At 40.6% G+C, this 25,620-nt stretch overlaps 1 protein-coding gene across 1 annotated transcript in view; it reads left to right on the forward strand.

Moving 5' to 3' along the window:
- The window catches only part of TTC12 (tetratricopeptide repeat domain 12), a 1,640,087-nt gene that overhangs the window by 1,513,409 nt on the left and 101,058 nt on the right, over window positions 1-25,620 (forward strand). The gene's annotated exons all lie outside the window — the stretch shown is intronic.

Consider the following 25,620-nt stretch of genomic DNA (forward strand, 5'->3'; position numbering starts at 1 on the left):
GCATGTGTTTTGTGTACACTCCAATTCCTTTGGAGTGCTTCAGTGTCACGGAGTGTGTTCATGGATGTTTATATATATGGCTATTGCTGTAACTGTATATTATATATATATATATATATATATATATATATATAAATATATATATATATATATATATATATATATATATATATAAATATAAATATATATATATATATATATATATGTGCAGACATCACTAACATTCATATATATATATATATATATATATATATATATATATATATATATACATATATATATATACACATATATATTTTTTTTCATATTAATTTGTAACAGTAATACATATGTAGACTGGAATGCGTTGGTTCACAAACTACAGTACATTACAATGTACTGTACATATGTACACAAATTGACTGTCCTGTTTGTGATCATTACAGTGAAATGCATATGGTATAAGGTGTAGTCTCAAGACCGTGAAACATGTATACACCTCAGATGGCTTAGTGGTAAGTCCCATGACTATAGTGTGCATTGTCCAGGGTTCAACACCTGCGATGCTTTACAGATGTTTTATACTCCAGAATAAGGCTCATTTAAGCAGTTGTAAGCATGTTTAAAAGTGTTTGTGCGACATTATAGCAGCGGTTAAACACAGTTAACCAAACTTTGTAACGTATAACCTGTGCACGCAAACACGGCCACATCTGCTAACTACTCAGGATATGTACATGTCAGTGAAGTAACTTCTCACTATGTGCTGACATAACATTATGTTCTCTGTTAACTGTACTCTCCAGCACACATGGGTTTATATGGGTGTTTTGAATGTTTATTATACAGCCGATTACTACCTATATATGCAAGTTGTGGTTAATGTATACTTTTGAACATGATAAACATCCCTGCCTTTATCAGGACTGGAACCTCGAATGCACAGATACCATGCAGATGCTATAACCATTACACTGTTGACATTAATGTTGCTTCTGACTATTTCCTATTTAGATGATTTCTATGTGTAAGCTAGGCTAAGCAAAGGGCGGAGGACCCCAAACTCACTGAGCTTCACATACTCTTGAAATAACAACATATAACAAATGTACTGTGAGACAATACATTACATTCCTAACTACATTAGGCATAGCCCCTCACTGACACACTTCAAAGGAAACCTTGTTGTGTGAATGGGCAACAGAATATACACCCCCTGGGATCATGTGTCCCAGAACCATACAGCCAGGGGGTGGGGGAGCCTGTCCAGTTTGATAGTTGCGAAACTTGTTGGGGGAATTGAACAGTGTTGAATTGTCACATTAACATGCCCTCTTTAGATCACTAAGTGCCCCTATCACTCTCTACAACCCCAGTCTTCAACAGCTTCCAGCAACTCTGCCTGGAATTGCTTCATTGGCTATGCTTGACAGAGGCTCAGTTACTTCATCAGTGGAGCAGAGAAATCCAACACACTATAGCTATGCTTCTAATTGCCCTTGGGCCGGTAGGTAGTAGGCTATCTGTGAACCTCTAAAGTGCAGGCCATCACAGCCATACTATGTGAATAAACAAACCTTCAGATCACAATATACAGTGAGAAGTCACCATGTAGTCAGGAAACAGTTAAGTACAGCAAGAATATACAGAACACTGATACTTAGTCACTCCAAAAGCCTATCTTGGAAGCTAGAAGACTTGTATAAGTTTAAGGCTTTCTATTGCTTACCAATAGGTTACCTACAGGAGAGATAAAAAAAAAGCACAGGTGGGGAACATGCATGCAACGATACAATACCAGTCTATGTGTCAGCCTTAGGCTTTGGAATACTGGCCAAGGCTATTGGCACCCCCATGGTGCCTTATTTAGGAGAGTCTCGAAGGTGAATACCAGGTCCGTAAACAGCACAGTAGCAGATTCAATGAGGGTTATGCTACTCAACACCAGGGGTTGTGATCACAACATGCATGCACTCACAGCACTCCTCAGGATGGACATCAACAACATCTGTGCAGTAACTGAGATCTGTCTTAAGGCTCCTGAGAGCACACCGTCACTACCAGACTACAACCCATACCACACATTTCAGCCATAGAACATGGACTGACACAGACATGGAGGGACTGTATCCATATTCATCAGGGATACCTACACCTCCAGGCTAGTGGGGCAGCATGATACCTCTGCGATCATCCATGTGCAGCTAACATCAGCCACAACTACAATGTAAACTGTGGCCTGCTACGGATCACCCTCCATGACCCGGGGCCACCATTCCACCTAACTAGAGACAGTGGAGAACACGAAAGTCCTAACACACACCCTGGCATTGGTCGATGTCAACTACCATACCATTAACTGGGAAACTTACTCCAGTACTCACTTCCAGGCCCAGTGCTTCCTGGAATTTATCACCTCATATGCCCTGTATCAGGTGGTAACCTCCCTAATGAGGAGTGGAACCTACTAGAAGTGGTCATCACCAACATGGTCAACAGGTGCACCACAGTGGAGGTTAACCTTTCACTGGTTAGATCCGACCATGCACTATTCACTGTTTCCACACCAAAGCATCTCCCCCACCCATGGATACCACAGTGTATACCTTTCCTACAGCTAAATTTACACTACTAGTGACAGGGGTGGGAGGTTTCACAGCCCCCTCGCTAAGGGGAAACACTGCTCAAGATACAGACAGATTTACAAATAGGTTCATAGGTTCGTACTAGGCTATCTGCCCTAGGGCATTTATAAGCCTAGCCAGAGTGTGTGTGGCTTTCGCCACCCCTTGGGATGAGAATACTATGCCCATTTAGGGTTTAGTGTACTGTGCCTCTGTCTAGTAGTGATACAAAGATGACCCCCGGGGTAAACCTACGATCTCCCATCCACTCGTCAAGATTTCTCTTGAAGAGAGCTAGTGCGGGCTCTGCCTAACGTGGACTGGGATTCTGTTCCAGAGTGTAGGGAGCCTCTGGGTTATGAATCTGTCCCTCCAGCATGTCCTATTTATTTCTGTGTTGAGGTTCAAATCTCTTGCTCTTGTGGCTCTGATGGATTTGGATTTTCTGAGGTGGAGCATGTCCATTAATTCCGGATTGGACATAGCCTTGTACGTCAGGCATAGATCACCTCTGAGTAGGCGGTATGCGACTGAATAGAGCTGGAGTTTCTTCAGCCGGGCAGCATATGACATATGTTTGAGACCCTTTATCCTCTCGGTGAGGAACTTTTGGGGTCTTTCCAACTGCTGCAGGTGTCGGGTAAGATACATCCCAAATGGGGCATTGTACTCAATCATGGGCCTGATAAGAGAAGAGTACAGGGGCTCAATGACCTCTCTTGATCTGGATGTGAATCCCTTCATGATAAGGTGGGCAATATAGAAGGTCTTCCTAACCACCTTGGCAATGTGAGTGTCAAATGAGAGGTTACTGTCAACTTGGGTCCCTAGGTCCCTGATTACCTCTTCCGTACTTAATGGATTACCACCTATGTGGTAGTTTGTGGGTGCCTTGTTTTTCCCAAAGGGTATGACTATACATTTTTGGTGTTCAGTTTAAGGCCATGGCTCTGGCACCAATTATCCATTTCTATGAGGCCTCTCTGAAGGATGCTTGTGTCCACTGGAGTATCAGTTATGGCACCCAGTTTGCAGTCATCTGCGAACTTTGTCAGCCACAATCCTCTTATGTTTGCTTGCACCTCGGAAAAATAAATGCCGAATAAGAGGGGTCCCAGGACTGAGCCCTGTGGGACACCGCTTGTGACTGGCTTAGAGTCTGACATGGCTCCAGCAATTCTGACCTTGTGGGTTCTGTCCTTGAGCCAGTTTGCAACCCATCTTGTGACATATGGGTTTACATTTAAGCTGGTGAGTTTGTCTATGATGCCCGAGTGGGGTATTGTGTCGAAGGCTTTTGCAAGGTCAAGGTAGGCTGTGTGAACTGCCTTACCCTCATCAATGGCCTTAGTGACTGTTTCAAAAAAGTCGACCATGTTCAAAAGGCAGGATCTGCCCTTGACAAAGCCAAATTGGGTAGGATCCAATGTCTGTAGGTACCCAATGTCTTTGTTTATGAGTTCCATAATGATCCTTTCCATGGCTTTTCAGACCAGGCTCATCAAGCTTATGGGGCGGTAATTTCCAGGGTCCGTAGAAGCACAGAAATGCAGTCTATAAGCACCTACATGGATGTATGGATCGTGCCATCACTGGTAAACCAAGACTCACTCCTCCTAGACAGGGACATCAGTCTGGTGGACCTCTGCATTAAACAGGCTATACTACAGAAGTAGGACAGTTTTCTAGACAAACAGCAAATCCCACAAAGGGTAGACATCTGTGACCACTGTTAGTATGATACGTAGGTCCCTCATGACATCATCCAAGGCTAACATCAGCAGGAGTCTGCTCAAGGATTCGAAAGATAACCACAAAGCCTTCTTTGGCTATGTCAAGGATCTAAGTGGTGAGACACAGATTTGCACTGTGCCGGTGAAATATAGCACAAAATATGCTGACCCTACCGATATCGCCAACATCCTTGCAGATACATTCAGTGCATACTTCACCCCCTAAAGAGCCCACAACACTACCTGAAAGGTACAGTATCCTATACATCAGATACACACAGGTGGAAATGGCCCTGTCTAATAGCAGAACACAGTGTCAGTGGAGGCAGATGTTGTCCCAGACTGCATCTTGCAAACTGTACAAGACAACCTGACCCCCCCCCCCCATTAAGCTTTCCAACCTCAGCCTCTCCACAGGCTACATGCCCATAGAATGGCGCATGGCAACGTTTTTTCCACTCCATCAAGGTGGAATCACAACTGACCATGGTAACTACCACCCCATATGCCTGACTAGCCTGATCTGCAATGGTATGGTTCACATCCTCATGGCACTCATTAACAAAGACATTGGTAACCTCCGAACATGTGACCCAACCCAGGTCAGCTTGGTTGAGTTCAGTTCATGCCTACTGAACCTGTTTGACGTCTTACATACAGTCACCAAGATGTTAGATGACGGGGGAGGTGGTTCACGCATACTACCTGGACTTCACCAAGGCTTTTGACACCATACCCCACTCAGGTATTATTGATAAACACACCAGCCTGTACATACACCCATACATCACAGTTTGGGTTGCCAATGGGCTTAGACACAGAATCCACATGGTATGACTAGCGATCTCCAGGTCCAACTCTTGACCAGTCATGACTGGTGTCCCACAGGACTCAGTCCTGGGAGCCCTACTGTTTGGCATATACGTGTCAGAGGTACAGGCAAACACAGGTGGACTACAGCAGACCATGTTTGGCAATGACTGCGAACTGGGAGCCATGATTGATAGTCCAGCTGACACAGACATCCCTCAAGGGGCCTCACAGAGAACATCACAGGGTGTCAACTTCACAGCCTCCAGCCAAGTGCCACTTACTGCATGGTCATTCCATTGTGGAATATTAAGCACCCACATATTAACACATAAGTGGCAGCCACTTTAATAAGGATGAGGTAATGGGGTATCTGGGGACTAAGGTAGATAGTGATCTCCCCTTTGGCAGTCATATCTCCACAGTAGTTAGGACATCCTTCTATGTAGGTCATCTGATTACTAAAGGATTCCCATCTAGATATACTAGGGTTATAGTGCCCCCTTACTCATCACTCATCAGTCCCATCATAGGGTATAATAACCCATGTGGGATGTACCTCAGAAGACACTTTCAACAGCTGGGAGGTCCACAAATGTACCTCGTCAAGGGGAATACTGGCCTGCAACATATGGCCTATGCAGTCAGACTGAATAAACTCCTGATTTACTCAGTGGCATCTTGTTTACCCAGAGATGTTCTCCGCTGGCCAACACAGCCATGTTGAACTCAGGCTTGATGGATATGCTCCACCTGTGGGGAATCCATGTCACAGTGAGCCACACACTGTAGTGAGCTGAACCTTGCCACAACAATAACTGGAAGATGCTGGAGGGACAGATTCCTGTCACAGACACTCCCCATACTTTGGAACAACATCCCTAACTACATTATACAGAGCCCCTCACTAACACTTTGCAAGAGAAACCTTGAAGAGTGGATGGGGAACAGTAGATGCACCCCAGGGATCCTACCATTGGCTCTGCTCCACAGAGAGACAGTTAATGAATCAATGGGGTGGCAAAAGCTGACACATTTTGGCTGGGCTTATGAATGGCCTCTGGCAGTTGGCCAAGTACCTACCTATGAATCTATACTTACAGTATCTGCACATGCTGATAGCTTAAATTACTGTTCAGGTGTTGACTTACCTTGTGCCAATGGCAGTTGTGTGTGCAATAGTTGAGGGCTGCCTATGTTGGATACACACAGTAGACTGCCTATACATAACAATTTACAGGTAGTCTTGTGTGCGTGCCATCCATTTTTACTGTGTGTGCAGGTGGAGAAAGGTGTCAGTCCCCAGGTGCGTACACTGTCAGTGTGTGTGCTATATGTTCCCTCTTTGCCAAGGCATGGGCATACTGGGCACGCCTCTGTCTGCCTACTGGGGCTGGCTCAGGGTGTTCATGGTCTGAGTACCTCTGTGCCTGTGGGGCCCTTGGCAATGGTGGTGGGCTGTTAGGTCCTTCACCATTCTGTCACTGCTGCAGCTGTTTCCGCAGGACTATATTGTGTAGCATGGCACACAGAATGAAGATGTGGGCACATGTGCCTGGAGAGTACTGCAAGGCTCCACCAGATATGACCAAGCAACGGAACTGTGATTTCAGCATCCCAAACACATGCTCTGTGATGATTCTGGTTTGTGCGTGTGCCTCATTATGGCATTCCTGCATGAGTGTTTGCATTTCTGATCATCCACGGTTCCAGTACATAGCCAGGATCCCCCACCAGGTGGCTATTTGGGATGTCCCCCTTGGCAAATAACTGATACAGCTGTGAGGCATGCCAGATGTGGGAGTCGTGATAGCTTCCAGGGCTGCCAGCACACACATCCATGATAATGCCCTGGGCATTGTGCACAACCTGGAAGTTGATGGAGGGGTATCCCTTGCGGTTTATGTAGTGCCTACCCTGCTCACCAGGTAGTGACTTGATGTGTATGTGCATGCAGTCTATTGCACCCAGTACCTCCGGGTATTCTGCCACATGGTGGAAGAGACGCATATTGCTGGCCAACTCCTCCTGCATTCGGGGGAAGTATATGTGCTCATTGGCATGTGGTAACATGGCATCCAGGAATTGGTGTAGTACCCTGAATGCTGATGCCTGAGAGATCCCAATGATATCCCCAGTTGGTCTTTGAAAGGTATCTGTAGCTAGTATTCTCAGGCTTACACATACCTTCATATCCACTGGGATGGGTTCCCCTCTGTTTGTTCTGGCTCTGAGGCGTGGCCGGTACAGCTCCACAAGTTGCTGTAGGATGTCCCTGTCTACCCTGTAACGTTCTACTATCTCCAGATCATGTAGCCCCTGGTAGGTTACCCTGGGTCTGAACACTCTCCCCCTCCTCTGGTGCCTGAGGTGGTCGTGTGCATCATCCTCCACACCACCTTCAGTCTCCAACACATGCTGGTGCATCAAAGCTATGGCAGCCCCTAACATTTATTTATTTTATTTATTTTACATTTGTTGACCGGGCAAGTCTAACTAGATATATGTCCATTTTCAGTAGAGGCCCGGGGAGAAAAGCTCCAAGCTTAGGTAGCAAACAACACATAGAATATATACAATAGTAACATGAGAATGTTATACATTGTTTTATATACAATAGTAACAAGAGAATGTTATACATTGTTTCGATTGTACATGAGGATAAATTTGCACAGAGTCTAACAGTAGGTCTAAGCTGAGATTAAAATTTGAGAAAAAGCAACATACGAGAGAAAATCTAAGAACAAAAAGAGTTAATTTTTTTAATACACTAGAAGGAAAAGTCTCGTTAGGTTACCTTAGGAGTTAATAGGTAGGGAACCTGGAACAGTAGAGTAGAGCAGTATGGAACAATAGAGTGGAGAAGTATAGGGAGTACAAAGGGGGGCAGTAGAGGTATCAGTCTGGGTTAGAGCAAGGACAGAGCCAGTGTATTTTAAGATGTATACATACTAAAAGATCCCCGTCTGTATTCACCACTGGTGCAGAGTGTATGGGAATACACAAATGTGTGTGAGGTGCTTTCACACTTTATAGTATTGTGCTATGGATGCTGCTGATGTCAGTGGGTGTGTATGAGCTATTCCAGCTGTAGCGTGTCTTAATTATGGGTTTTGCAATGAGTGCTGCAAGTGTGGGGCCTTTACTGTGGAGATCTACTTGCCTGCCTTGATTAATCTGTTGCCCTTTAATTCCCTTTTAAACCTGGATCCCCTCCCATTATCAGGCATGCATCCACCTGCCATCTTTCTTAGTTTGTACTTTCCCTACCCAGTCATGGCAAAATGTGCCTTGTAGCTGATATACTGCAAATCGGCTTTGTTCTGCTTTGACACTTTACTGTTTTCTTTGCAGTACAGCCCCTCCCCTTTCCTGTTCTGCAAGTAGCTGCTTGCAGCCTTGTTAGCTGTTGTCATGGCCCACTGTAGGCTCCTAGGTGTTAATTAGTAATTTGTACTCCAATTTCACTGCTGGAGCATTTCTTTATTTCTTTCCTATATCCTTCCTGTTTCAGCAGGAGTGCGCGTTGCGCATACCCATTCACCGGGTTTACGCGCGTTTTCATCTCCGTTCACATGCATACTCGGTTACCTTGTATACTCTCAGCTAAGCATAGCTATGGCCAGTTCAACATACCCCTACCCTGCAGTTTTGCCTAGCTAGGTGCAAACCAGTTTAGCAATGCTCCAGTGTGCTTACAGCAATGGCGACACACCCCTCTCTTGATGTCATCTTTATCTCAAGGGCACACTTTGGTGTTAAACGCTATGCTGTGTGGTGCATCCTTACACCAGTGGGGAATCTGTGATTCACTATTACTCCTCCTCTCATTTGCATGGCATTGCCTACTAATTCCTAGCTACTGCTCATAACACTGTCACTGCCCCATAGCAACCTTTGCACCATAGTATGGTGTAGCATGCCTGCCACTGACTATTATGGGGAAATCGTGATATGTGTTTAATTGTGGTTTTATTCTATATTTTTCTGTATTCCTTGCGATCCCCTTTGCGCACCGCTGCCCTACACTTCCACGTCGCAATAGTGTGACTATATATATTAAATGTTAATTTTATATTTCGTAAATTTTTTTATGCCAATGGCTATATATTTAGCCATTGGCATATATTAACAATATAATACATGTGTTTGGTCGGCTTTCATGGCTCCGATTTTATGTTTGCAAAAATGTAAACCATTTTCTACGGTTTAAATTTCTGCATGCTTTACACTACACCTGCACCACTTCCAGAATCGCTACATACCTTCATTTGCATGCTACACTGCTGCACACATGGTAATTAGCATACAGGGCCCGGGAGTTGTGCGGGCGTAGTGTACACAGGTAGTGCACGTGGAAACAGCTAGTACCTGAATCGCTTGGTGGCCATATTTGGTGTTAGAATGCTGATGCTACGCCTGTACCTGGCACAAGCTTCATGAATCCCGGGGATTGTTTTTCTACTCTGTTAATAGTGTTTACATATTATTTCAATTGCCTATGGAATTATCTTCTTTCTGTGATTACTCTGTTTGTGTATTTGTTTTGTTTTATTTATTTTGTGAATTTCTTCATGCAGGGTGTGCCTGCTAATTGTCTGTTGCGATCAGTGTACTATCCCAGTAAGCAGACAAAATAAGTAGATCTTCCCTACCTGAAGTGAAAGGGTCTATATTAGAAAATCGAATATTTAACAGTTCGAATCACTAAAGGTCGACCTTTAGTGATCGAACTGTTAAAACATCAAATGTTCAGAAAAAAAAATAAAAACAAAAAAAAGCTAAACGGTGTAGGCAGGGGGGCAACCCCCCTTGCACCCCAAACCCCCCACTACTTAAATATACCAACTCCGAGAACACACTACATTGAAGTAAATGGAAATCTCCCCCTACAGAGATTTCCGTTTACTTCTTCGTTGTTCTGCAGTTTCACTGTTCTTGTGTTGACAATGTCATATTCGACATTGTCGGCTTTCGAGAATGTAATATAGACCCGAAGTGAAACTGTTTCTGCAGAAAGGAGTATTTGAGCCATTTAAGTGAGTTGTCCTTATCTTACTTTTTCATAATAATAGAGTTAACTTTAGGAACAAATCCTTCCTTTATGCCTAAGGATGTTTCATAGTTTATATAAGCCTGGTTATTAATCTTGCAGTTTTCTTTCCAGAACCTCAAGATAAGGGAGAAATAATTTTGCACACTTTGGATGTCCATAAGGCAGTGTAGATAGTACAGTGATAGGACAAAAGCCTTCAGGATTTCTGATCATCTGTTTCTCTCTCCTATGCATGCAAATAAAAAGGGACAATCAGTGTCAAAATAGACAATTTCTAAGTAGTTATCTCATGGTGTTGCTTTTTGTTATTCACACTATAACAAGACACTTCCTTGGAAAGTCAGTGCTCACACTGCCAGTGCTTGGGCTACATCTATGGCTTTTTGGAAAGTACAGGCTAGAAATATTCTAGGAGTAGCAGCTTTGTCATCTTTGCACACTTTTAGCAAGCACTCCAAACTAGATTCTGTCTCTAGGTCCAGAACAGGCTTTGCTACGACTCTTCTCTAGGGGCTCCTGGACTCTGATCATACTTACTCTTCCTCCCTTTCCTTCTGAACTCTGGTATTCATCCCATATTGTTTTAGGCTTTTAGATTACTGCAACAATAATCTGATAATGAGCATAGTACAGCTGTGTAAGTAAACTTACCATAATAGTAGTTGATCGATCAGATCACAGTTGCAGAAAGAACACCCACCACCCCCTTTTTTTGTTATATTTTATGCCAGGGTGTGGACATTTTTTCTTTCCTTTTTTCCTGGCACATACCTAGCTGCCAGGGCTCTAGCGTCCCTAGCTTCCCTGGTTTTGAGGTAAGAAAGTTCTGAAGTTTTGGCACCCTATCCACATACTCTATATGGCTCTGCTTGAGCTGTACAGTGGCTCCGGTTTGTTGAAGGTACCCTAAATCTTGAACGATGGCCAGTCATCTAATCTTTGGCAGGCTATGTCCCCATATAGCTTAGGCTACTGCTACAGTGATCTATTTGAACATCTACTGTTTACTTACGTAACTGTACTTACTGTCTCAATAACCTAAAGCAAAGTAATTCCTGAGTATGTAGTCAAACTTGTTATATTTGATCAAAGACGTAACCTGTTCTGTACTTGATAACAAATGTGGCTTTGCTTCTATCAGAAATTTAGTTTGGGGTTAAGGTAGGGGTATGCATTAAGAGTGGATGTTTGTAGCTGCATATGGGACTTAAGAAAGGTTTGGGAAGGTAGAAAGTATAAGGAAGCAGTACAGGATTGGGATGTGGGTGGGTGAGATGACTTGATATAGCCACAATATGGAGAGATATGATTGATGGGCACATAACAGAAGGGATGAGTGCTTTAGTTGGGGTGCAATAGTTAAATAAAAGAAGAAATTGTGACGCTCAGAAAAGTTACATGATGCATACACTTCATGACTAGAGCAGAAAGTGGTGCCATGTAATTTTTATGTCAAAATCATACTACAGTTATGTAAGAAAAAAAATCAGCTCTCAAGGCTTCTCTAAGGTAATTATATGATCACTACACTGAGGGCCTTTTCTCCTTAACATTTTGCTAAGGTGAAATTGCAGTTAATGGTATCATAAGTGAACATCAGCATCTGGGATGATTTTAAAGTCATTTTCAGCATTAGTTGAATTATTCTAATGTAAAGTGGTGTGGATGTTTTCAGTATTATTTAATGTCTGAGTTCTAAACTTCAGAACTCATAACTACTGGACTATTAAATCAAAAAATCTTTTTACTTGTAGTTTTAAAAACTCAGACTTACCTGAAGATGGTTTGGAGTGTTTATGTATTTACTGTTCATAAGGGAAGGATCAGGGGTGCTTCTCTGGATAGGAGTTTTGGCAGTCAAATTAGTGAAATAGGTGAGTCGATGTATAATTTAATCTAATATGCTGTGTTTGTTATAATAGAAGTTGCTAGAAGGGCAAGAGCTTTTTTTTTTTTTTTTTGTATACTCCAAGTTGAAAGAGATTTTTCAGTGGAGGGAGTCAGCTCTAGGAATGGTGTAGGCACCAGAATAGGTAGCTACTCCTCCTCTTAGAAGGAGCAAGTAGATATTCTTAGGCAAACTGATTTGGTTACTTATAAAAGCACAGAGAGCTGAAAACACCTGCTGAGAACTGAGTTTGTCTAAGTTGTACTTAAAAAGGCTCAGAATGTGCTTCAGACTGAAGCATTTATGTGTGTAGTCATTCCTTGTTGTTCTCATAACCTCTACCATTCAGCTGTTTGAAAATTTTAGCAAGAGTGTTTTTATGAGTTTTATGATTTTTACAATGGTGCACAAATAATATGTGGTTGGGTTGTGAACAGATGTGTGTTTCGTAGACATGTTATAAAAAGGTAGGAGCATGTTAACAGATAGCTGATAAGCAACCATTCTACATGTAAGCCCTGAGATATATTATTCCATTGTTTGGAAACCGTTTTGTATAAGAACAGGTCAAGCAATTGCTGTGGAACATTTTAATATATCACTCACATATTGTGGCACAATTCTAGTGTGGAAAGCACAGTTTTGTAAAGTCTTACCATAGCAGTAGATGTCCTTCTGTTTACTGTTGTAGTATTCTTTACAATAGGGATCCCCTGCCAAGGGTAGCCTAAAGTCTGGCCAGTATACCAAAGCCCTTAGGTTGAAATAAGTATGCTGTACGTCACCCATATACTCCCGGTGCAGGGAGTAGGTCATAAATGTGATATATGGATGTACTTTCTTCAGAACTGAAAAAACCCAGTAGGAATGACAGTCTAAGGATGCAAAGAGGTAACAAGTACATCCAGAAGGAGAAAAGGGACAGGGGTGGAGGGAGAGAGTGAATACTGCAACAATGAAGAGAGGGACATCTACTGTTTTGGTAAGATTTTACACAACTGTACTATGTCCTTCCATAGCACTGTTGCAATATTCTTTACAATAGGGAGAGTACAAAAGCTCAGGAAAAAAGTTGTGAGGTAAGACCAGCAGAGCCCTCAAGGAAACCATGTAGGGTATCCATCGCATAACCAGCTCTAACCCTGGAAAAAAATCAACTTATAGAGCTTGATAAAGGTATGCACAGAAGTCCAAGTAGCTGCCTCAATAATACAATTTGTATCCAAGCTCTGGAAAAAAGCACCAGAAGAAGCCACAGCTCTGGTAGAATGAGCCTTAACAGAAGAAGGAAGACTTCACTACTTATTAATTTTATTTAGTTTGTTTGCTCTGAGGGAACTCACAGTTAACAGATGGTCCTTTTATATGGGAGATCCAAGGTGGAATTCACCAACATTTACACTTATTTGACAATACCACACATTAAAGAACCATCAGAAATTCAAGCAGTACAAAAACAATTGGTAAGCATTCTTGCATTTAAAATAGGTACAGGAGCACCTAGTAGCAATGAAGTGCTTACAGCATGAGAGGTGATTGTAAGACACCAGAAATTTGACATTTTTAGATCAAGTTTGATTCTTTTGATGTCGGCGAATGAGAGGAGCAGTCCTTTTTATACTAGAGTAATAAATCTAAGTTACAAGAGCTCAATGATTTATGTTTTGTAATGCAGCAACGTCATGAAATTATTAGTGCATGCATAAATACACGCCTGTTGTGTAGAAAACATTATATAATTTAGGTAGTAGACCATATGACAAATGTGAATACAGAAGTAATAAACTAGTTTCAGACAGTGATATTTCACCTGATATCAAGATCATATGCTAGGAAGCTGAGATTACTCAGTCTTAACATTTATATATTAAAAGACATTATATTGATGCTATGAATATATAACCAAAGCCGTGCTTCTTTCTTAGGATTTCCAGCAAGTGTCATAGTAGAAATGTACAAGTAAACCAAACTAGTTTTAATGGCCATACTTTTGATGCTTTAAAGTACTATAGAAACTTTTGATTCAAGTTATTACTAGAAATAAAGGGTTGAGAATAGATGGTTGGATGGATTAGTGAAGTGCATGCTTCATAATGTTGGAAAAAAATCACAGTACCTCTCTTATCAAATATCCATATTGGACCGGGGCCATTGCTGACCTGTTTGCTAGCTAGCCCTCTAAATCATCATCATCATCAACCCTCTTTTTCCCATTTCCTACATGGGGTAGGGGTGTCATGTCAGCTGTTACCATATGTCTAGGTTTTAGTAGTATCACTATAAAGTGCACCGTTTTTACATCTGTAGCCATGTTTTAAGTACAGTGTTCAGTAGTGCACCCTTAGATAAACTTGTTTTCATGAACTCTTTTGATTATTCTTTAAACATGTGTGAGTTATTATCTGGAATTGAATCTTATGTAAGTGTATAAAAGTATGAAAATTTTCATTGTGTATTCTAATATTGGTGTCATATTTAAAGACTTGAATCTTATTCATTCCATCTGTCTGATCTGATGTGCGGGTCCTCAAGCCACTGCTCAGATCCAATCCAGCAGAGAAAGAGTGCGACAGCCTCATACGCCTTTAAGAATTCTTCCTTCTCATAACCCATGTGTCCCTTTAGCTACCTCAGATCTTGTTTACCACCTTCATGAAAGCAGCACAATCTCAGTAGCAGATAACTGTTCCTTTTCATCTTTAAAAGTTCCCTAGTTGCAACTTTTAGTCAAATCTTCTTCTTCTTTTGGCTTTTCCTGGTTAGGGGTTGCCACAGTGGATCACCTGTTTGCTCATGATTGGCAGTGGAGTTTTACATTGTCGAGTTGCCAGCCTGGTGCCCAATCTTCCACAGAAGGCTCACACATGCACATGTTCACACCTAGGGCCAATTTAGTATGTCCAGTTCACCTACAGCATGTCTTTAGGATGTGGGAGGAAACTGGAGCACCCAGAGGAAACCCACGTGACCACAGGGAGGACATGCAGACTCCGCACAGAAGGCACCCCAGCCAAGGATCAAACCGGAGAACCTCTTGATGTGAGGTGGCAACGCTAACCGCTGCACCACCCTGGCCGCCCTGCAACATTTAGTCAAATAATACATATTTTTTTAGATAGAGTAAGATTTAGGGTATTTGACTGTTCTTCTATTTTTATCCCCTTTTTACCTGTGAAATCTGTTGTTTCCAGCCCCTGGACACTTGCTGCCATCTTCCTTCCTTAAACTTTCTCATAGTTAAAGTGTATTACTATTGTTGCTGGTTTTTATGGTTATAGTAATAGTAATTGTTATGGTATAGTTAAGGATATAGTTAATCTGATAGTGTTCTTCTGCAGCTTAATCTACAGTTGTTGCTTACTAGTGCTCTTTTTGACTCCCTTTTCTAGTACCTAACGATGTAAGAATAAACTAGTTATAAAAAATATTAAAAAACTTGGTCATACGATCCCCCCTCAGGATCTTCATGACCTTTGTGTACTGTACTGTGCCTTGGTGTTCTGCATCTCCCTTCTTATGAGACCCAGAAATGCTTCAAACCATTATGATTCAGGACTCTTGAAAGAAACAGAACCCTGAAAAAGTAGAACATCTTTCTTCAAGACCTATTCATCAGCTAAATCAATGCAGTCCTTCAGATCTTTTGGAAGTACTTCCAAAGCCGATCTGGATTGCTTTTTGCAGAAGTTTCTCAAGTCCCTGATTGAAATGGGGTCATTCCATCTTATTTGACTCCAAAGGCAGATAGATCCATATACTTCACATCTATCCAGGCCCCCTCACTGGTCTGCCTTTCAGCTCTGATTTCTTCAGGACCATTGTGCATGATGGCTCCTGTGTTTGGGAGACCAATGCACCATGTTTCATTTGCTGCAGGCTATTTGGATCTGACTTATTTGACTCCAGCCTTGTTGGATCTGTTTGAGTCTTGGATCCATGGGGTCAGCTTGATGCCTTCCAGCCCACTGTTAGTGCTCAGAACCTGGTGCCATTGGTGAAATCAGAGAAACTGGCCTTTGTCTCCTCAGCTATGATCCCCTCATTGGGACTGGCTTCCTTAGTGCCTTTGGGAGTTGCTCTGTAGGCATCCTCTGTCTCTTTCAAGGAAGTGATGGAACCATCTGCAGGAGTAGGTTAATCGGCTCTGTTGGAGGTTAACTTAGTTTCCAGATGTTGGGAAGCATCATAGCTTCTCCCAAGAGAGTATGTGTACAAACTGCGCCAGTCTCAGTTCTACTAAGTAAGTATGTACACAAGGCTGCAGCAGTCTCAGTTCTTCCCTTGGACCCTCTTTCAGTCTCAGCTTGTTCTGATTTGGCATCCATGTTTCAGAATTATTCGATTAACCAAGAGCAGAGGCAACTCTCTCAAGATACAGGGGATTCATCACCCGAACCGACCCAAACTCACAAAAAAGCGGAAACGCATTGACACCCCTTTAGAGTCGCCTACATCAGATACTGTTTCTGAAGATGGAGAGGGCTATCTTCAGTACCCAGAAGAGGACATTTCCTTTGGCAACATCCTGGAGTTGATGTGGCAGAGGGGATCCTGGGCAACAGACCCCCCCCCCCCCAAAGAAGAGAAAATATTATTTGAGGTCTAAGGAACAATATTATCTACATTTTTGTTGGTTCCCACCTGGCTGAAAAACTCATCAAGCTGGCAGGAGCCCAACACATTTGTTAGTCTCGAAGAAACCAGACAAAATTTTACACCTTCCAAATGAAAAGTCCTATTGGTCAAAAAAAAATGGTGGATTCCATCATTGTGGCAGCAGCCACTAAACATGAGTTATCTGAGCAGTCCTCTTCTATTCATTTCCCTAATAAGGAATCAGGGACGATGGATGGGAATCTGTGCTGTGCATCAGGCTTACAAAAGGTTTGTAAAAGTTCACGTAGTCATCACGGTACCATATAGTTCCTTCTGAGAATCTTCCGTCGCTGAGTTTTCAGAGTTGCTAAGGCTTTTTATGTAGATATCCCTCTGGAATCTACTCATATGAGTGATATAGTTTAAGGCACTGGGAGTGAATGTACCCAAAGCATACTCCTGCTTCCCAAATCCAAGGGGCAGACCAGCACTGGAGAAGTCAGTAGAGGGCTAGTTGGACCTGTACCTGGAGCACCCAAAGGGGATGGTACCAGGAGAACCCCTAGTTGGATTTGTTTTTTCAGGAATCTCCACAACATTCATTCTGGTAGACTTGGCAGACCTTGAAGACAATGCCACCAATAGAGGTTTAGAGTATTGTCATTCTTGCAGAATTGAGGATTGGAGTGTAGGACTCTCTGGATCTAGGACAAATCTTGTATTAGGTGAGGGAGATCAGATCCAAGTGGCTGGTGGATTCAACTTCCTCAAGTTTTAGGCACCGGGCCCAAAGAATCAGTTGGATCCAGAGACCTTTTTCTGGTCTTTTCTACTCTCTTCTCCTCTGATCTTCTTGTTCTTTAGACTTTTGTTTCTCCTTATCCTTCTTCTTGTCCATCCTCTTACCAGGGGAAGCTGAAGCTGGTCTGGAAGAATTAGATGCGGAAGATGAATAGTAGGCCCTGTGTGAGAGGGAAGCAATCATTTTACAATTAACTTCTCTTTACAGCCCTGAATAGCCCTAGTACTGAAAGAGGCCCAAATGTCTCAGGTAACATCAAGGTGGGCAACACCCAAACAATAAACATAAAACATGTGGGTTTTGAGGTGGAATTTTGTCAGAAATTTGAGTAAGATGACAACAACAAAAATACCAGAATGTTGCTTTTATAAAGAATTAAACTTTCTTCTTTTCCAAAGAATCACTATGAAAAAAACTACTGTAAAGAATTAACAGCTATTCTTGTCTAAAAGCTATTACCTAATCAAGAAAAAACTATACATAGAAACACAACATGCTTTGAAAACCTTATAAGTATCAGCTATTACTTAAATCGTATTCTAATGCTATAAACCTATTTGCACTAACTAAAAAAAGGGTAGGCAAGGTGAAAAGTATTTATTATTTGAAAGATAAAAATTGTCACTTATTCCTGATTTACTCAGAGCCCTCAGAAATGCATCTGAAAGATCAGGCAGTAAATGAGATCTGAGGCATTTCAGTGGAAAGGACAGAATTATGGAAAATAAAAAAAAAATAAAAAATATCTAAATTGTGTCTGGTTATGTCACTGCACTCATCCTACTTGATATACTTCTCTTTCCTGCTTCATATATTAACTACCTCTCTCCATTTGCCCCAATCTCTTGCTCCCTTTTATCTGATAACTCTACTTTTTCTTTCTTCCTCCCCCGACTCTCTTTCCCCTTTTACTGAAACTCGCCTAACTAACTGCTTTTACTACTACTCTAGACTTATATTTATATTCTTCTGCATTTCTTCTCTCTCTCCCTACCCAGCCCCTCCTTACACACCTCCTATTTAATTTGTTTCAATTGATATATTTTCCCTAATTTGTTCAGCTTTGTAAATTATTTAGCCTTTTTATAATAAAATAGTTTTTCTTGGATATCCCTTACAGCAATCAGTCACGTGCTCATTCTTTTTCCCCCTAGATTAATCTGTTTTGTATGCATTACTTATCTTATTTTGTTCTGTGAATTTTCGTTATATACTTTGTACTGTGGAGCTTTTCTCCCCGGGCCTCCACTGAAAAAGGGCGCAAGCTCAGTTGGACTATCCTGGTCAACAAATGCAAATAAATAAATTAAATAAAAGAGAGAAGTCAAAGCCTCGGATCCGCAGCTTCATAAAAAAGCACCAAAAATCGGATCCCATTAGATCCAATAACACAAAGGTAGAACCAGATGAAAATGAAACAACAGGGATCTGTCATTATGATAATTACATAACTTTCTTTTTTGCAAATTGTTGCAAATAAAATTTTGATAATGCCTTTCATTAGTTGAAATATCCAACAATTTTGTTAAAGTAACATATTGCAATGAGCAAATTGTTGCATAGATATCAACAGTGTATAATTTCTTTTTAGATTATATTCATAGGATCATAGGATTTTACTAGGCCATTTGCCTTTTTGGGCCATTTTAGGCCTAGCCAAATTCCTCTCCCTGTTAGTTGTTTCACTTTCCCTTCCCTTTTGGACAAGACTCTAATACCCCTAGTGATGCTGAACTGAAGTTAAAACCACAGATATTTTGAGAGCCTCAAGAGTGGAATGTATCATTTAGGGGCAGCAAGTGAGGAACCATGGGGTAAATTTCCTACTCCCCATCCAAAGGTTCATATTTTGCTTAAATATGAACAGGGATGAGTTTGTTTTATGTGGGTGGGGTTGTCTGCTCCAGGGTAGTGGTATCTTCCCCTGAGATCTCTCTCTAAACTGTTTTTTTTTGATGGTACAGAGGATACTCAGATCACTGGACTTCATATTTCTAGTACTGTTTGAGTAAGTGATGTGCAGCAGTTTCATCAGGGCAGAGTCAGAGAATGTTCTGTATGATGGACACAGACCACTTCTTTGTAAACTGTAGTATACTGAGAATAGCAAAAGATCTTTGAGACAGTCCATGTACAGCAGGTTATTTAAGCCTAGTATTCTTTTTGAAAGGTATCTCTGTGGCCATTCCAGCTTCTGCATATGTCTGGTTAGATGGGGGCAAAAGAGGGCATTGATATTTTATAATAGGTCTTGTCAAGACTGAGTAGAAGTCAACAATAACATCTCTAGACCTAGAAGCGAAACCTTTTCTAATAAGTTGTGTAACATAGAAGGACTGTTACACTATGCTGGACATGTGCTAGTCAAATGTTAGGTTGCTGTCCACATATGTTCCCAAATCCCCAATGACTGATTTGACTCTCAGCGGTATATTTTCAGTGTGGTAAATCCCCTGAGGGACTAACTTCACAAAATGTACTGTAATGCAGTTTTTCATGTTTAGCATGCAAAAGGGAGCATTGTACTCAATTATTGGTCTAATGAGGACAGAGTATGATGGAATTATAACATCCTTAAATCTAGATATGGTGCCTTTACTTATAATATGTGCCACATAGAAGGATTTCCTTACTACTGTGGATACATGGTGGTCAAAGTCAGATTGCTATCAACCTGAGTGCCCAGTTCATATACCACTGGATCTACACTTAGGGGGGTGCTCTATGTAATTTAATTAGCAGGGACGTCAGCTTTCCCAAAGGGAATAATAATGTATTTTTTGTATTTAGCTGTAATCTGTGGCTTTGGCTCCAATCATTTGTCTGCATTAACCCTGTCTGCACTACATTAACATTGTTAGGAGACTCATTGATTGCTCCCAATTTGCAATAGTCAGTGAACTCGGTCAGTCACAGGCCATTCAAGTTTGCCTGGACTTCTGAGAAATAAATTCCAAACAGTAAGGGGCCCAGCACAGGACCTTGTGGTACACCACTGGTGATTTGTCTTTTGCTAGAGTTGAAGTCACCCACTTTGACAGTATGTGTCCTGTTGATGAGCCAGTTGTCTACCTATCTGGTAATGTAGGGATTAATTTCCTATTGGGAAAGTTTCTTTATAACACCTGAATGTGGGGGATTGTGTCAGATGCCTTGGCTAGGACAAGATAGGTGGTATGCACTGTCTTTCCCTTATCAAGAGCATTGCTCACTTTCTTGAAGAGGCCAACCATGTTTAAGAGGCATGATCTACCTTTAATGAATCTGAACTGAGTTGGGTTCAGAGTTTGGAGATTATCTATGCCATTATTAATAAAGTAGATTACCTATGTCCTTATTAATAAGGTCCATAATGATTCTTTCCATGGTCTTGCAGATGACGCTAGTGAAGCTTAGGGGCCTATAAATCCCAGGGTTGTTTGATGGTTCCTCTTTGTGCAGAGGGATTACTGTTGCTGTCCTCCATTCCTTTAGAACATAGCCAGTTCTCAGGCTGTAGTTAAACAGGGATCCAAGTGTGTCTACTAGGTCATATTGTAAGTTGTTTAAATGGCAACTTGGGATGTTGTCTGGCCCCACTGATGCTGTTGTTTTTAATTTCTCCAAGTCTTTTGGGTTTCTAATACCATGACAGGAATGGACCCCATTCCTAAGTCAAAGTACGATTAAAGTTCATGAAATTAGTATTGTTTCACTCTTTGATGTTAGCCAAAAGTGCTCTTCGCAGCACCTGCAATGTGCCCCAGTAATAATGACTCCTACGGTGTTACATGAATTGGTAGCATATCTAAGTACGATTGTAAATTCTTTTTTATAAGACCAGTTGCTCCTACCACTATTGGAACTGTCTGGGTATCTTTCTTCCACATGGTTCTCGTTTCTGCCTGCAGATTGATGTATTTTATGATTTTTATGCCCCTCTGTATGCAAGACACTGTAGTCACTAGGTGTAGTGATTTCAATAATCAATGCTACTTTTGTCTTCTTTTCTTGGACCATTTATATATATATATATATATATATATATATATATATATATATATATATATATGCTGTCCTTAGAGAGTGCCGAGATGACCTGCTCTTGGGCATGACTGGAGGGGACGTGATGGTGAAGTTTGCTCCAAATCTGTCATCTAGCATGTTGGCTGTTACCGCTGGGTGAATATGGGTGGTGCCATCCACAACCAGTTCAACGCATAGCTGAGCATTCCTTTTTAGATTTTGGACATAGGTAAAGAATGCATTGTGGTTATCCTTAGCTAGGGAGGCTATTTTTGCTAAATTTATCCTCTGCTGGGCCAGTTCCTTCTTGTTCTTGGACATTAGTTTCTTTCTCTTGTTGTATAGCCTGTTTATACTAGGGGTCTACCAGGGTGGCTTGTTTTTTTGGCAAGACCTGATTTTAATCCAGTCAGGTACAGCCAATGGTAATCAACTGCTTATGTGGTTATACAGGGGCATTGGTGTACACCTCTGCATAGGAATCAATGTTATCTGCATTCAAGGGGGCTTTGAAACTTCTTATACCATCACTTAGTAGGAGGCAATTTGTCTTAGAAAAATTCTTAAGTATTTTTGAGCTTGATGGGTATCTGGTTTTATAATTACATCAAGCAAGACTGATTTATGATCTAATCTTACCAGGGAGGACATTACATGGACCGGGTGGGGTGCAATTCTCTCCCATTTTAGTGAGTACTATGTCCAGGACATGTGTGCCTCTTTTGGGTATGCTGACGGTCTGTTCCAGAGCATTTGCATTGCCAAAGTTCTAGAACATTTGAGCCAGCATGTTTCTGGTCTTGTATGTTTCCCAGTCAATGATAGGATAATTAAAATTACCAATGGGTATGATGTTGGGCTGTATGGCAAGTGACTCCCGTAAGTTCAGGTATGCTTTTCCTGTTTCATAGTGGGGACATATAGTTAGCTATGATGTGGTTGGGGGCTTTGCCTATACTTAATTGGACATGGAGTAACTCACGAAAGTCATACTATCTGACCAATCTCAAGGTGTACTTATCTTTATTGAAAATGGGTACACCTCCTCCTTTGGTTCTTTCATGCCCAGTTTGTTGTCTGAATGTATGGAAGGCATTCTAGCCTTGCACAGCTGGGTTGTTTTCAACTGACTAAAAAGCATTTTTATAATTTTTAACTTCTGGTCGCCATTGTTATATTTATTTACACAATTTAATAATGTTATAATTGTTTAATGTTATCATAAGTTTGTCTATGCATGATGAAGCCTGTTTGTCATTATTTTTTTAATTCTAAAATTCGTAGTTTCATTCATTCTTTCAGCATATCTAAAAAGAAATATCTTATTATCTACATTTAGAAGTGATGCAAGTCGATATTCGGAGCAAACTGTAGGGTCTTTCTTTTATTTTCAGAATTAGAGTTATCAGTGAGTTTTTCCATGAGGGTAGGGTTTTATTAGAAGTTTGGATGTCTATGAATATATATATCATAGTTCAGTATGAGTTCAACCTTAGAGATTTTTAGTAAGATATTCATTCTGTCCTTGAAAGCAACATGAAGTATAAATGTGTTTTTCCAACACAAACATAAGAGTTTATGTGATCAATGTGTTTCTGACTCTACTGATGCCATTCATATACGTTTGGTTATGAAATGTACCTGTCCCAGAGCTATTAAACCATAACTTCTTCATACCACTGTTTTTGCTGAAGCATTTTTCTTATAAATCTGATAATGATTCAGCTACTTAGAAAAGAGGAATAAGAGTAGGGTTATGAAAACAGTTGATACTAGTTAGAGACAGAATATTTTGAGGTAATAGCAGGGTGATGCTTTCTAATGCTTTAATTTTTTATGTAATATTTTGAAGTTATCATGTTGGAGTATTTATTGATGTGCATTTGTCTGAACTTATTTCTGTGCATTTCCTTTGTTGCAGTAGTAATGTTTTCAGCTGTAGAGTAGGAGAGAGAGTATAGACAAATCTTTCATGATATTTATTAGTAGCATTTGTTAGTTTGCTACCATAGTTATAATAGGAAACCTGCTGTAATTCCAAGCCTTGTAACTATGAATCCTGGAATTATGAAAAAAAGTACAAAAAGGCAGAACTGTGAATGTGAAATATTGCTGTTCTTTCCAAGTTTTTTCAAGAGCAATCATCTGTGTATAATGTGAGAGGCACTCCCTGTACTTAAACCAACTCTGAGATTACCATACCTCTGAGAAAAAGAAATACTCAGAGAAAGTGTGATCTCTGACTCCCCACATCTTGGAGAAAAGGAAATAGTGAAAAGATAGCTGTCTTGGACTTTGTTATATTCATGCCTGCATTTCTACTTATTTAATCTTGCTGTTCCATGGCTCACAGTCATGAGTTTAGGAATATTAAACGTTTACCTTAAAATGCATAATGTTAGTATTATATCAGAAAATGTAAGTGAGGACTACATTAGCAAACAGGTCAGAGGGGAGCAGATCAACAAAGCTGCTGTATGCAGAAAATGTGTCACAACAAACAGTCTCTAAGTAGGATCTTCAGGAAATGATTGAGAACCAGAATGCAAAAATGGAAGTCACATGGGATGAAGCTAATTGCAGACAGGACAGTAGTCATGGTAGCAAATGGAGGATATCAGAAACTGAAAACTGAGATAGAAGTGAGAATACTGGAATGGGTTAACAGCTTTAAATATCTGGGAGGTGTGGTTGAGGGAAGGGAAGTCTGAATGAGTGGGGTCAAATGTATATTCAGAGGCACTGCAGCCAGCTGACACAAAATCTCAGGGATAATTTGCGACCAACGAATGCCAATGAAGCTAAAAGTAAGATGTACAAAATTATGGTGAGACCAGTGCTACTGTATGGCAAAGAAATCTGAGCAGTGAAGGCAGAGCAGCTGAGGAAGTTTGGAGTGATGGAGTTCAAATTCCTGAGATGGGTAATAGTATGTGTACTATGGAAAAGCTAATGAAAGGAGGATATCAGAACAGAAGCAAAAGTAGCCCCAATTGCATAGAAGGTCAAAAAGGACAGATTACTGTGATTTGGTCACATGCTGGAAAGCAGAAGATGATTTAATAGAGATGATTGGGAGATATGGGGTGAAGGTAAGAGGAGATGAGAATGCGCAGTCAAGAAATGGATGGGACTTGGGGACCCACCAAATCAACAAGATAAACAATATATATTGGAATCTGCTTATAGAACTACGTCTTCCATTGTCTGTAGACTTTATACATGGAAATTTTTACATAGATCTTTTTATACACCTTTGATGATGAATAAAATAAATAATAAAAATAATCCATGTAAGAGATGTAATGTAGAAATTAATGCTGACTGGGCTCATATGTTTTATGACTGTATAAAATTGAAAGAATACTGGAAGTCAATTAATGAATTTTTGCAGGCTCTTTTTACAGATAATTTCATCATTTCTAAATCTCTTATATTATTCAACACACCTGTACCTCAAAGTGTTAAAAAGGTTAAGCTTCCCTTGTTATGGTCTATTCTAGCAGTGGCTAGGAAAATAATAACTAGAAATTGGATTCCAGATACACCTCCTTCGTTAAATGAATTTAAAAATGTTATGAATATAGTGTGCCATATGGAAATAAACACAATTAGGACTAGAACAAATAGAAAAACATCTTATTTTATTGTATGGGATAATTTACAAAATTTGTTAAAAAAATTTTAATTTCAATAGCATGGTATTTTAGTTTAATTAATTGATCTGATTGTAGTGGATGTCTTTGTAAATACTTTAGTTGTTTTGTTGAATATTATAATAATACCTATTTTTAATTACTTGTATAAAATTGTTATGATATTTCTCTTATATGTTAAAACAATAAACCTGTTTTGAAAAAAAAAAAAGAAATGGATGGGACTGAGTTAAGGAAGATCTATAACTGGCATGATCACCAAAGAAGATAGGAGAGTGGTCCTAAATCAAGAAAGGTGATGACAGTCAATCTGACATTCTGACCCCATGTAAAAATGGGGAAAAAGGAGACTGATGATACTATAATTAAGGTGATGATGCTCAATTTGTTGTATATGTTTGAAGGTATTAAAAAGTGGTATAGAGCTTTGAAATACATTATCAAAACACATTATTTTGATTGCAAAATGTT

Source organism: Protopterus annectens, chromosome 8.part0, assembly GCF_019279795.1.
Source record: "Protopterus annectens isolate FY-2018-M chromosome 8.part0, PAN1.0, whole genome shotgun sequence".
In the NCBI taxonomy this organism is placed as follows: domain Eukaryota; kingdom Metazoa; phylum Chordata; order Ceratodontiformes; family Protopteridae; genus Protopterus; species Protopterus annectens.